The following is a 13104-nucleotide window of genomic DNA, read 5'->3' as shown; positions in this document are numbered from 1 at the left end:
CTAATATTGCCTCTTTTGTTCATTACTACTCCAATCACCATCAAAATGTTAAATTCTCTGTTTTTTCTGGGATGTTCCTAAGGCTTTACGTGTCTGTAGCCCGCAGTTTTATTGACGCTGAAATTAAAAACTATTTATGATATTGCATTGAAACTTAAATACCCAAGGACTTTTGTAGATGTGGCATGGAAAAGAGCTAGAAAAAACATTTTATTCAACTAATGACAAACTTGAATTTAGTAAGCTCAACATTCTAAAATTACCTTATGATGAAAGGTTTTTTTTAGATATTCCTAGAATTTTAAAGCTTTTTAACATAAATGTTGTTTTTTTTCAGTAATATTAATGTTAAGAGTTTAGTAATCAAAAAATTTTTCTCCTAAGATCTTCCAGGCTGCCATATATGAAATTCCTTGCAAAAAAGTGTGATTTATAAAAATCTATTACGGACAGACCGGGAAATTCTCTTTCACAGGCGTCTTAAGCAACATCAATATTCTGTGAGAACTGGGCAAATATCGAATGCATTATTCGTACATATGAGAGATTTAGACCATCCTATTAACTGGAGTCAAGCAAGAGCCTTAGTCCCATGTAATGACACAGTTAAAAGGAATATCATTGAATCTTGTTTTATCAAGTCAAATAATAGAAATGTTCTAAATTTAAGTCTTGGTTTATTTAAACTTGATGCTTTCATAATGAAAAAAGTTGTAGATAAATATAAGCAACAAAAATTAATATATTCAGTTTTTACATGTTTTGGACTGTAAAGATACTTTGTAATTTCGGTTAGGGTCAGAATCTGTTTTAAGTTTGTGACCGTTCCGTGATATCCGATAATCCTGGATTATCCCTTTTAATTTTTACCCTTTTGATAATTAACCATCTGGTATTCCTGATCTTGTTTGTATGACCTGAGGCCTTCCTCATCAATTGTACTTTAGTAGCTCCTTGACGATGTCTGAATAAAGACGAAAGCGCTTGGATTCCTGACTATCATTTCCCGTGGTATTCGCTTATTTATGAAGTCACGTGCATCTACTGAGATTTTTTAAGCATAATGGAAACCACACGCAACTTCTACGCCTTTTCTTTGAATTTTCCGAGCCGTGTTCTATTCGTGACATCCTTCTGTAATGCTCTTATCATCGCTCACAAACTGAAAACTCCGACTCAACTTTCTACGGAAGTGCATGAACGAGCAAGTGATGCCCAAGTCGATTTTACCAGTGAGAATTCTTCGCCTAGCAGAGCGACTTTCGACGAGTTTCAACGCATCATACTTCAGAAACACATCGACATCACAAAAGGTGGAAGTAGATGATGCGTTTTCGTACACTTAGAAGTAGACGGTATAGCTTTAATCAGACGGTTCCTGTCGATTGGAAGAATCGGGGATATGCTGGATTATTGCTACGGAAAACTGAGAAAGTGCTGCAACCGTCTTGAAAGGAAGCTCCAAGTCAAGCTGAAAAATCTTATTGCTGGAAAGCGACTTGGACTAAGCATGCCAACTTGGACTCATGATTAATTTATCTGACAAACCAGTGGATAGTGCTACGACAGCGGCTTTGGGATATGGGTAAGCTTTAAGGCTTTGTATTTAATGGTAACCTGGACTGTGTCGACATCTCAAAATCCTTTTGTCATTTAGAAAAATTAAATCAAAACCTATGCCCTGATGATATCAATATTTGTAAAGGTATTGTGTATGGTGCTATGAGTAAACCTTCTCCCCCTAATGTACCCGTGAGATTTCTCCAGGCTTTTAAGAAAATTAAAGAAGACGAAACAGTGAAAGGTGACAAAAGCAGATAAATCTAATGCGGTGGTAATTATGAATAAAAGTGACTATATAAGTAAAATAATGACATTGCTAAATGACACTGATACTTATACGAAACTGAGGTCTGACCCTACACAGACAGTTAACTCCCATTTTAATAAACAAATTAAATCCATTTTGAAGGGCTTGTGGACCATTTAATTAAACAGTTTACACCGCAATGCGCCTCCCTACCTTACATGTATTGGTTTTTAGTCAAGACACATAAAATCAATAACCCTATCAGACCAATCATTAGTTCAGTGGGCTCAGTTTCGTATAATTTATCTAAATGGCTTGTAAAAATTTTTACTCCTTTGGTAGGAAATATTTCTAACACGAATGTTAAAAACAATGTTGATTTTATAAACAAATTGAATAGTTTAAATTTGAATTATGATTTTTAATATGGTTAGTTTTGATGTTGTCTCTTTATTTACAAAAGTGCCTGTAGATGACTTACTTGAATATTTGGAAGAGGAATTAGAGCGTCATGACATTCCCTAAGTGTAGAAAATCTCATTAGTCTCATAAGGTTATGTATCAAAGATAGTAAATTTTGTTTCAATGGGGAATTTTTTTGTACTAAAGTTTGGCATGGCCATGGGTAATCCCTTATCTCCTGTCCTTAGCAATATTTACATGGAATTTTTTGAGACAAAACTCTTACCAAGAAGAATTTTGCCCCAAAAAGTTATTTGGTTTAGATACGTGGATGATATCTTCTGTATTTGGCCAGTTCACGAAAAACCTCCAGGAATTCCTTAATAATCTCAATAATTTAGTCCCTTCTATAAAATTTACTGTAGAGGAAGAAAGAAATTGTAATTTGAATTTTTGTTTCTGATGTAACTGTCCATAGATGATTTAGAAATCACCTTTTTCAGTCTTTCGAAAATCAACTAATATTGCCTCTTTTGTTCATTACTACTCCAATCACCATACAAAATGTTAAATTCTCCTGTTTTTTCTGGGATGTTCCTAAGGGCTTTACGTGTCTGTAGCCCGCAGTTTATTGACGCTGAAATTAAAAACTATTTATGATATTGCATTGAAACTTAAATACCCAAGGACTTTTGTAGATGTGGCATGGAAAAGAGCTAGAAAACATTTTATTCAACTAATGACAAACTTGAATTTTAGTAAGCATAACATTCTAAAATTACCTTATGATGAAAGGTTTTTAGATATTCCTAGAATTTTAAAGCTTTTTAACATAAAATTGTTGTTTTCAGTAATATTAATGTCAAGAGTTTAGTAATCAAAAATTCTCCTAAAGATCTTCCAGGCTGCATATATGAAATTCCTTGCAAAAAGTGTGATAAAATCTATTACGGACAGACCGGGAAATCTCTTTCACAGCGTCTTAAGCAACATCAATATTCTGTGAGAACTGGGCAAATATCGAATGCATTTATTTGTACATATGAGAGATTTAGACCATCCTATTAACTGGAGTCAAGCAAGAGCCTTAGTCCCATGTAATGACACAGTTTAAAGGAATATCATTGAATCTTGTTTTATCAAGTCAAATAATAGAAATGTTCTAAATTTAAGTCTTGGTTTATTTAAACTTGATGCTTTCATAATGAAAAAAGTTGTAGATAAATATAAGCAACAAAATTAATATATTCAGTTTTTACATGTTTTGGACTGTAAAGATACTTTGTAATTTCGGTTAGGGTCAGAATCTGTTTAAGTTTGTGACCGTGTGATATCCGATAATCCTGGATTAATCCTTTTAATTTTTTACCCTTTTGATAATTAACCATCTGGTATTCCTGATCTATTTTGTACCTGAGGCCTTCCTCATCAATTGTACTTTAGTAGCTCCTTGACGATGTCTGAATAAAGACAAAAGCGCTTGGATTCCTGACAATCATTTCCCGTCCCGTGGTATTCGCTTATTTATGAAGTCACGTGCATCTACTGTGATTTTTTAAGAATATATATATATGTATATATATATATATATATATATGTATATATATATATATATATATATATATATATATATATATATATACACACACACACACACACACACACACACATATATATATATATATATATATATATATATATATATATATATATATATATATATATATATATATATATATATATATATATATATATATATATATATATATATATATATAGATATATATAAATAATTTGAAGAAAATGCAATGAAATTCTCTCTCTCTCTCTCTCTCTCTCTCTCTCTCTCTCTCTCTCTCTCTCTCTCTCTCTCTATATATATATATATATATATATATATATATATATATATATATATATATATATATATATAACAAATAAAATAAATTAAAACCCTTTACATTCTTTGCTGGTTTATTCGGGGATGTACATCCTGAAACTGCACCGTCCCCTGAAGGCAAGGAGCTGATCATCCACCACAGTAAGTTGCCCACTGGGTTCGTAGTTTGCAATGCAATTTGCAATGACCTTGTCCCACAAACTCCTTATGGGAGCAAATTTGTCAGTCCTCACACGCTGCTCCCTCGTGGCAAGGCTGTCAAATCGTAGTGCCCTAAGATAAGGCGAAGCGGCGCTCACTCATGACGCTCCTGTAGAAGGGGCATCCTAGAGACCTGGAGAACATCTCTTCCGATGTCAGATGATTGTCCTTCCGTGCCCCTGTCATGATGAGGATCCCAAGGAAGGCACGGAAACTCCATGAGGCTCAAGTCCTTGAAGGTGGGGGTCGTTTTGCCGCTTGAAAAACGTGTTCCTGAGGGTGACGATCTTGTCGTTGGTGAAGATGATCACTTCTGCAAGCAACGTATTCGGCAAAAATTTGTCAAAGACTTCAGCAGGAGTCCTACACCCGAAGACAGCTATGTGGTAGGGCCGGCAGTTTCAAACTGGTTGATCTTCAGGATGGGTGGCATTGTTGGGTTTGGGTCCGAGTTCCACTTCGTGTTGTCCCTAGCCTTGTAGGAGTCAGCCGGCAATCTCTTCAATGCCACACCTTCTGCAGGGCAAAGAGGGCCTCTCCTCCTTTTCCTACTCCTGATCTCCATGAGACTAATATCAGGCACAAGAGATCCTGCAGGAGGCACAGGAGATCCTGCAGAAGGCACAGGAGACGCTGAAGGAGGTACAAGAGATCCTGCAGGAGGCATAGGAGACGCTGAAGGAGGCACAGGAGATCCTGCAGAAGGCACAGGAGATGCTGAAGGAGGCACAGGAGATCCTGCAGAAGGCACAGGAGATGCTGAAGGAGGCACAGGAGATCCTGCAGAAGGCACAGGAGACGCTGAAGGAGGCACAGGAACAAGGTATGAAAACGAACTGCATGCGAGACAGCCAAATCTTGTATCTCTGCAGGTGGGTATTTATTCCACAGTTCAGCAGCCAAAAGCTGATCCTCATGTTCCTCACGCAGCCAGTTTGGTCGTGGCAGGTCGTCCTGGACACTGTCTGCTTCAAAGGTAACTGTAAAAGGCTCTTCTCATCACTACTTACGAAAAGGAGCTCCAAATACTCCTCCTCCCTTAGATTTTTCTTTGCCATGCTGAAATCTGAAAACAGGAAAAAATTGAAAATTAGAAAATCAGCCTCAAAATCACATTTTCGCTGCCTTCCGATCCAATATGGCGATTGGTACGGGTAGCTACACCATTCACTTATATGTTCCAATAAACACAATCAAATTATTTCACTAAGTAATAATACAGTAATGTAAAATGCTAAACTTTTGCATTTGCGTGACTTACTACCCCTGTCAAGGTAATGTTAGTGTTAAATAGGCAACAATTCCGACTTTGGAGGGCGATATTCGGCGAGGGCAGCTGAGCAGAGTTGTCAGCCACGTCTTGCTTCCAGTGAGGCTCGTGAGCAACTAATGTTCCCTGGAATACAAGCGCGATCATGCGAGGCATCTATGCGCACAAACGAAAAAACGCATTTTTGCGCAGTTTCTTGGGCAGATCTGACACCCCGCTACCGTTCCAGGGTTAAGTCTAGTCTGCCACCTCGAAGGTGTGTTGCATTGCTTATGTCATTTAGTAGTGCAAACGTCAGGAAATTCTTCCATTAACATTTGTATGTGTCTGCCTGCTGCATTTGTGTGTTGTCTTGACTGTAGGCATGGGTGTTATGCATTGAAATCTCCTGCGAAGAAGGTGTTTTCTCTGGAGGCTGCACTGAACAGGTTCTCTCCCTGAAAGATTTTTAGCATGCCCTTTGCAGATGTGTGTATGGTGAATAACGTGTTTGCTAGCCTTATGAGGACACTTAGTGTCTCAATCCCTTCACCTCAGTCTATGTTTCTTATTTTTTCCGAGGGAATTGTTGTTTTTATTAGGGTGATCAGCCCTCTGTTTGCATCTGTATGTGGGGTTTTGTAACTGTGTATCCTTGGAGTGTGAATTTGTTGGTTTCCCTAATTAATGTTTCCTATAGCGGATGACGTCATGTCTTTCTGAGAGTACTTTTGATTGTAGTATGGCGTATTCTGTGTTGGCACTATTTATATTCCATTGTAGTATTTCAGGCTGGTGTGTGATTGTCTTCACTGTTCTGGGAGGTGTGTTTGATATCGATTATTCCTTCCATCATAAGCTGTCAGTGATAAGATCTGCTTCCTGATGTCAGCTACTAGGTTTTCTTTTGGAAACAATTGATGAAATATTTCCTTCACAATTCTTCTACTTTCTGTTGTACTTGTCTGAGGTCATGGACTGGTTTCTGTGCTGTTGTGGGTTGTATTGTATGTGTGTTGTGGTAGGTGTTGAGGGTTTGATGTGCATTGTGGGTGTTGTTGCTGTGGGGGCAGGTTGTGTTTGTTGGTGTTGAGGGTGTGATGTGTTGTGGGGGCGGGTTGTGTTGTGGTAGGTGTTGGCACTGTTGATGTTGCAATGTTGTGGTGGTTTGGGGGTGAGGCCTTTCATTTTCCATATCCTCTTCAGTCTTTCCAAGCAGCCCTTATACCAGGCGTGATGTTGTCTCTTGCAGTTTGGGCATTTGGCTATCATACTCTCTTTCCGTTTGTATCTATCAATGCAGTCTTTTGTGGGGTGTTTACCACTGCATATTCCACATATATCCTTGTAACTACACTCTCTTTGGTGGTGTCCAAAGTGTTGGCACTTGAAGCACCTTAGTGGCTCTGGAGCAAACTTTTCAGTGAGGAATTTTCCCAATATTGGTATCGGAGGGCCTTTTTCCTTGGAATGTTTCGAGAACTTTTCATGTTGGTTCGGCCTGCTGTTTGTTTGTACATCTGATGGCGTCTTGGACAAAGTTGAGCTTTTTTATGGGGTCAGTGGGCAGGTTCGTGGGGTATTTACAGATGAGTCCTTTTTGTGTTTTGTTGCTTGGGTCCAGTGCTTTACATTGTGGGTTATTTCTCAGTCTGTCTTCGGCGTGTTTCTCTGCAGGTGTGAATGTATATCGTTCCATAAGGTTTGGCCGTGCTTGGAATTGTATGGTGGGATGTCTGCGTTCAATGGCAAGTATTGCTGCTTTTCTTATTTTACTCCTGTTGTGGGACTACGTGAAAGCCGGCGTTTTGTGATGGTTCATCATGTTCTGTGTCAGAGCTGTCCAGGGCGGGGGTGGGGTGACATTGGGGGGATGTTTCTTCTGTGTGTGGGGTTATCTTCTGTAGTGTTTTTCTAGTGTTTCATAGGTGTTTGGGGGCTGATGTTCGGCATGGATGATGTCTGGCTGAGTTGTGATATGATGGTGGGAGATGTTGGGGGTGAGGATGCCATATCTTTGTGTGATTCTAGTAGAGAGAGGGTTAAGGATATTATGAGAGGTGTGGGTAGATGACTGACTGACTGTGTTTTGCAGTTTTATTGTGTTGCCTGAAGGGCTTGGGTGTTATCTGTTAATTTGAGTTCTGCCTTATGGAAGGCACTAGCCTATGCTTTCCTATGCTACTTGCAATTTTGTATTGTGACAGTAGATTGTTTTGTCTCTTGAATCTTGTTTCAATTAGAATTTTAAGACCACAACGGCTACCAAATTTTCACAAGAGAGAAGGTGTTAGTGTAGGAAGGTTATTTTTAGAAGGAAAGACAAGTAAAAGAGTCACTGAAAGCACTTATAAAATAGTGAGAGAGCTCTCTCAAGTATTATTTTCCCTTGCATAGCGCACCAACTATCGAGTCAGCAGGGCTAAACTACAGGGAGAGTATGCAGAGATACTGCAAGGTGATTGGCTTGTAGCAGGGAAGTACAAGCGGTTGAAATCCTGGAAAAGAAGCTTGAGAGATTCAGCTTTGGCTTCTCATTAGTCGGCGGCCAAAAGTGGGAGGAGTCTGGGAGGAGCTGGGCTCTGGCTTGTGATTGGCTAGCGGACAAATCTGGGCGGAGTCTGCTGTGCAGGAGCGGCGATGTTACTGCTACAAGTGATGTTTGCGGGCTCTTGAGTACAGTCTAGAGAACCTCTCTGGCTGGGTCGAGTTTTCATTGGTTCCTGGGGGAAGGGTGACTCATATGTGAGCATTTATGAGTCTTGCAGGACCTCAGGCAGGGGATATCACTAGGAGCCTCTTGATTGGCTTCTACCTGAGTGACGTCACCCCTGGTATTATTCTCACAATGTGCTTCACGTCTGTTTTATATTTCATGCGTGCTGGTACATTCGTTTGAGGGGAGGGATGTGATCCTCCTCACACACGTTGATATCAGGAATGCTTATTGAGTGGTATTAAGGGGAGGCTTTTACTCAAGGATAAGCAGCGCTTCTAGGAGGCGCAGACATCGTGGGTCAAGGGCTCTCCCAATGATTTTGACATTCCTGATGATGTCGTCTCTCGTGATGTCTTTCTGGTGTACTGCAAGGGCATGCTGCCTAATGGTGCCCTCCTGGGCATGGCAGGAGATCCTTTTAGACAGGTGCGATGTCGTCATGCCGATGTAAATCCCAGGGCATCCTTGGGCAGGGCATACGTATCGGTAGACAACGTTGGACTGCTTTAGGGGGTCTCCTACAGGCGGGGAGGGTTGTTCTTCATCAAGAGGGCCTATTGTATGCTGATTCTTATAGTAAATAATGAGGGACACTCTCTTCCCATTCCCTTCCTCCATAGGGCGGACATGTCCTCTATTATTTTTCTTCATGGCTGCTTCGTCCTCTTTGTATTGGTGGTGCATGAAGGCTTTGTAGCAAAGTTTTATATCCTGCGGGGGTGGAATATTCCTTCTCTCTTCCTTCACCATGTAGCACTTGTCAAGGGCGGATCGTGTTTCTCGGTTTACGAGTTTATTCAAGTACCCATTGTAAATCAGCATCTGGGATGCTCGGTCAAGTTCAAGGTGCATGTCCTGCCACGCCGAACAGTGGGAGAGGCCCCTTCTGATGAATGCCTTGATGGTCGTGATCTTGAACCGCTCAGGACACTCGTTATCTCCATTTAGACAAAGTCCAAGTTTTGACAATGTGCCTGTCTAAAAGGATCTCCTGCCACGCCCAGGAGGGCGCCATTAGGCAGCACGCCCTTTCAGTACAACAGAAAGACATCACGAGAGACAACATTGTCCAAGAATGTCAAAAATCATCGGAGAGCCCCTGACCCACGACGTCTGCACCTCCTAGAAGCGCTGTTATCCTTGAGCAAAAGCACCCCCCTTAATACCACTCAATCAGGTCTGCAAGACTAGTAAATGCTCGCCGTATGAGTCACCTTCCCAGGAACCAATGAAAACTCGACCTGATGGAGAGGTTCTCTAGCCCGTACTCGAGAGCCCGCAACAATTCGATATAATAAGAAGGACTCGCCACTGGAATACTACATGCTGCTCTTGAGCAAGAACCCGTGCTGGCATAAAGCCAGCTTAATCTTAAACAACAAACAACACTGGAATTCAGTCCCTCAGCAGTCATCGCTTGATAATGTCCTGTGGATCAGGAAGAAACGTCGCATTGGAGAGAGAGAGAGAGAGAGAGAGAGAGAAAGAGAGAGGAGAATTGTTTAAGCAATAATAAACTAAATTATTCAACAGAATTTTACCATGCCCTTTGGTGTGTTGCTCGCCCTGTCTAAGCAACAACAAGATTAATAGTGCTGAAGCAGCAGTCACTTTTAACAAAACATATTATTATTATTTGGGAAAAACTGTCTATCGCAAGAGCATAGTATATAAAGTTCTAAGAGGTCCACAGTAATTAGATATGTTGCCAGTTTTGCGTATAATTTAAAAACCCCTTACAAAGCTTCAGTAAAAAAAAAAAATAACCCTGGACAGGTTAGCAGGGTTGAGCTCGACCCGAGGGGTGTTTTCAAAAAACATGTGTTTTTTTTTTCCAAAAATCATCATCTATCTCGAATCTGGGTGTGATCGATCTGCAAGAGGATAGCAGAAAACACACTACAATCATGTCAAAACTTGCGTTTGCCTTGCCTTTGTCCTTTCCCCTTTTCTGAGTAATAGTTTGTTTTGAACATGTGTGGGATACAAAGGTGGTTATCAAGTAGTGATTTCCCTGTCTAACACTGTTGACTCTGGGATAGTTTCATATTGTTGGAAACTCTAGGTGTGGTGGTGTGTGCACATTATCATGCCTTTGGTTGTGGGTGAGAAGACTTATATGGTCAATTATTCCAATTTCTTTTGAATGCCAATTTCTTAGTTTTTGATTTTTTTTTTTTTTTTTTTTTACATTTTTCAATCAACAATGGCAAGCAGACAGTATTCTCTGGGGATGGATGCCATCAACTTACTTCTAATGAAATTATAAAAGTGATTTGATGATAATTTAGAGGTTGCTGATAACTCTAAATGGCAAGAAGCCAAGGTTATGAGGGAGAGTTGGACTGCCTGGGGATGACCTTGAGATATTAGACACAAGAGGGGGAGAGAGGGGATGGACCTCTGTGTTTTCTACGTGCAGATTACATGAGCTTATGTCAATAAATCATGACACACTGTAGAGAGAGAGAGAGAGAGCGAGAGAATAACATTTCTGATATGAGAGTAAATTACATCTTAGTGCAGATATTTTTTCCTAATTCCACTCTAGGATAATATGAGTTTATTCTATAAAACAATTAGCCTTTTCCTACTTAATTTAGGTACCAAAATAATTCATGGAATTTTGACAATTTGTTTGGCCAAAAAAAACATACCTTTTTTTTTTTCTTTTTTTATTTTTACCTCAATGAGTCCGACACCTTTTCTGGCAATCACATATTATAAACAGTAGCTTTAGGAAAGATTCTCTCAATTTTTCTGTGTATATAGCATATTTGTATTTTTTGTAAAATATTTTCGTAAATTATTGTTTGAGACAGAGAGAGAGAGAGATAATAATATTTCGTTATATAACAGTAAATTACATATTAGTGCAGATCTTTTTACATGATTCTGTTCTAGGGTAATATGAGTTTATTCTACAAAAAGTATTAGCCACTTCTTATTTCATTTAGGTACCCAAAAAAAATTTGTGAAAATTTTGACTTTTTTATTTCTTGGCCCCCCAAAAAAACACCCTTTTGTTCTCGTTTCAGATTTTGACCTCTATGGGTCCTACACCTTTTCTGGCAATCACATATTGTAAATAATTGATTTAGGAAGGATTCCTTCAATTTTGCGTGTATATAGCGTGTTTTGTGTATTTTTTTTTTTTTTCGTAAATTAGTTTTTTTACATACTTATTTTTTGAATATATTTGTAATAAATATTTAATTTGTAGATGGGTATGATTTATCTTCTCAGTAGTGTTCGGCAATGGTGAATTGAGTTTTAGAAATTAAAATGTGCAGCATAGCTGCAGTTTTTGAATTTTCACAAATTTTCCTGGACGCTTGGTCGAGCTCGACCCTGCAAACCTTTAAAGGGGCACCAAAATAGCGATACCTGTCCAGTTAAATAAAAGGAACGGGTTCGAAAGCTTTGTAAAGGGTTTTTAAACTATGCACAAACTTGCAACATTTTTTATTATTGTGGACTTCTTAAAACATTATTAATAATAATATTATTATTATTATTATTATTATTATTATTATTATTATTATTATTATTATTATTATTATTATTATACAGAAAAGTGTAAACAGCGAGGTGCTGTTCAGGCTTTAAAATAAAGCTTATCTAAGCCCTCATTTCATGGAGGTTAACAATTTTCTAAATGCAGTAAACTTCGTCTTATTAACGAAAACTTTAATGAAATCATCTTATTTGACTTTGTACGAAGAAATAGAGCTATTTTAATGTCATTAACAACGAAGATGTTTCCAATTAAGGGATATCGAAGGCGGAAAGTACCGAGATTAATATAAGCAAGAAACGACGGGAAAGGGATTCTAGAGAGAGAGAGAGAGAGAGAGAGAGAGAGAGAGAGAGAGTCTCAAATTAAAGGCTTGTGTACTCTCTCTATATGTTTTCTCTCTATCCCTGTCTCTTTATATTTTCCCTGTCTCTCTCTCTCTCTCTCTCTCTCTCTCTCTCTCTCTCTTTACATTTCTCATTGTCTCTCTCTCTATCTCTCTCTTTCTTTATATTTCACCTGTCACTCTCGTCTATCTAACTATATTATAGCTCTCTCTCTCAGGACTAATAATAATAATAATAATAATAATAATAAGAATAATAATAATAATAATAATAATAAATAATAATTATGAATATGTATATGCCTAGATCGATCTACTCCATCCTCCATCTTTTATGCATCCCTAATCTCCCATCACCTTCCCCCATCTTCTATTCTATTGCATCCCCAATCTTCTACCCATCCACCATCCTCCCAGCACGCATCTCCTGTCCTTGAGGTTATAAAAGTCTTGATTATCGGAGTCTTGCGTGCAATATTTCATGGAAATGCACTTTTTAAATTATTCATTTAAATACATTAATTTAGTTTTAGGTTAGTTTAGTTTAGATTAGGTTAGTTAGCTTATAGGTTAGGTTAGTTTAGGTTAGCTTAGCTTATAGGTTAGGTTAGTTTAGTTTAGAATAGGTTAGCTTAGTTTATAGGTTAGGTTAGTGTTGCTTAGGTTAGTTCTTAGCTATATTGGTTAGGTTAGTTTAGGTTTAGTTTGTTTGGGTTAGCTTAGCTTATGGGGTTAGGTTAGTTTAGTTTAGGTTAGATTAGCTTAGCGTTATAGATTATGTTAGTTTAGTTAGGTTAGTTTAGTTTAGATTAGGTTAGCTTAGCTTATAGGTTAGGTTAGTTTATGTTAGCTTAGCTTATAGGTTAGGTTAGTTTAGTTTAGATTAGGTTAGTTTAGCTTATAGGTTAGGTTAGTGTTGCTTAGGTTAGCTTAGCTAGGTAGGTTAGGTTAGTTTAGTAT

The sequence above is a fragment of the Macrobrachium nipponense genome, chromosome 14 (assembly GCF_015104395.2).
Source record: "Macrobrachium nipponense isolate FS-2020 chromosome 14, ASM1510439v2, whole genome shotgun sequence".
Lineage (NCBI taxonomy): Eukaryota > Metazoa > Arthropoda > Malacostraca > Decapoda > Palaemonidae > Macrobrachium > Macrobrachium nipponense.
The sequence above is the reverse complement of the archived record's forward strand: the minus strand, read 5'-3'. Positions refer to the sequence as shown.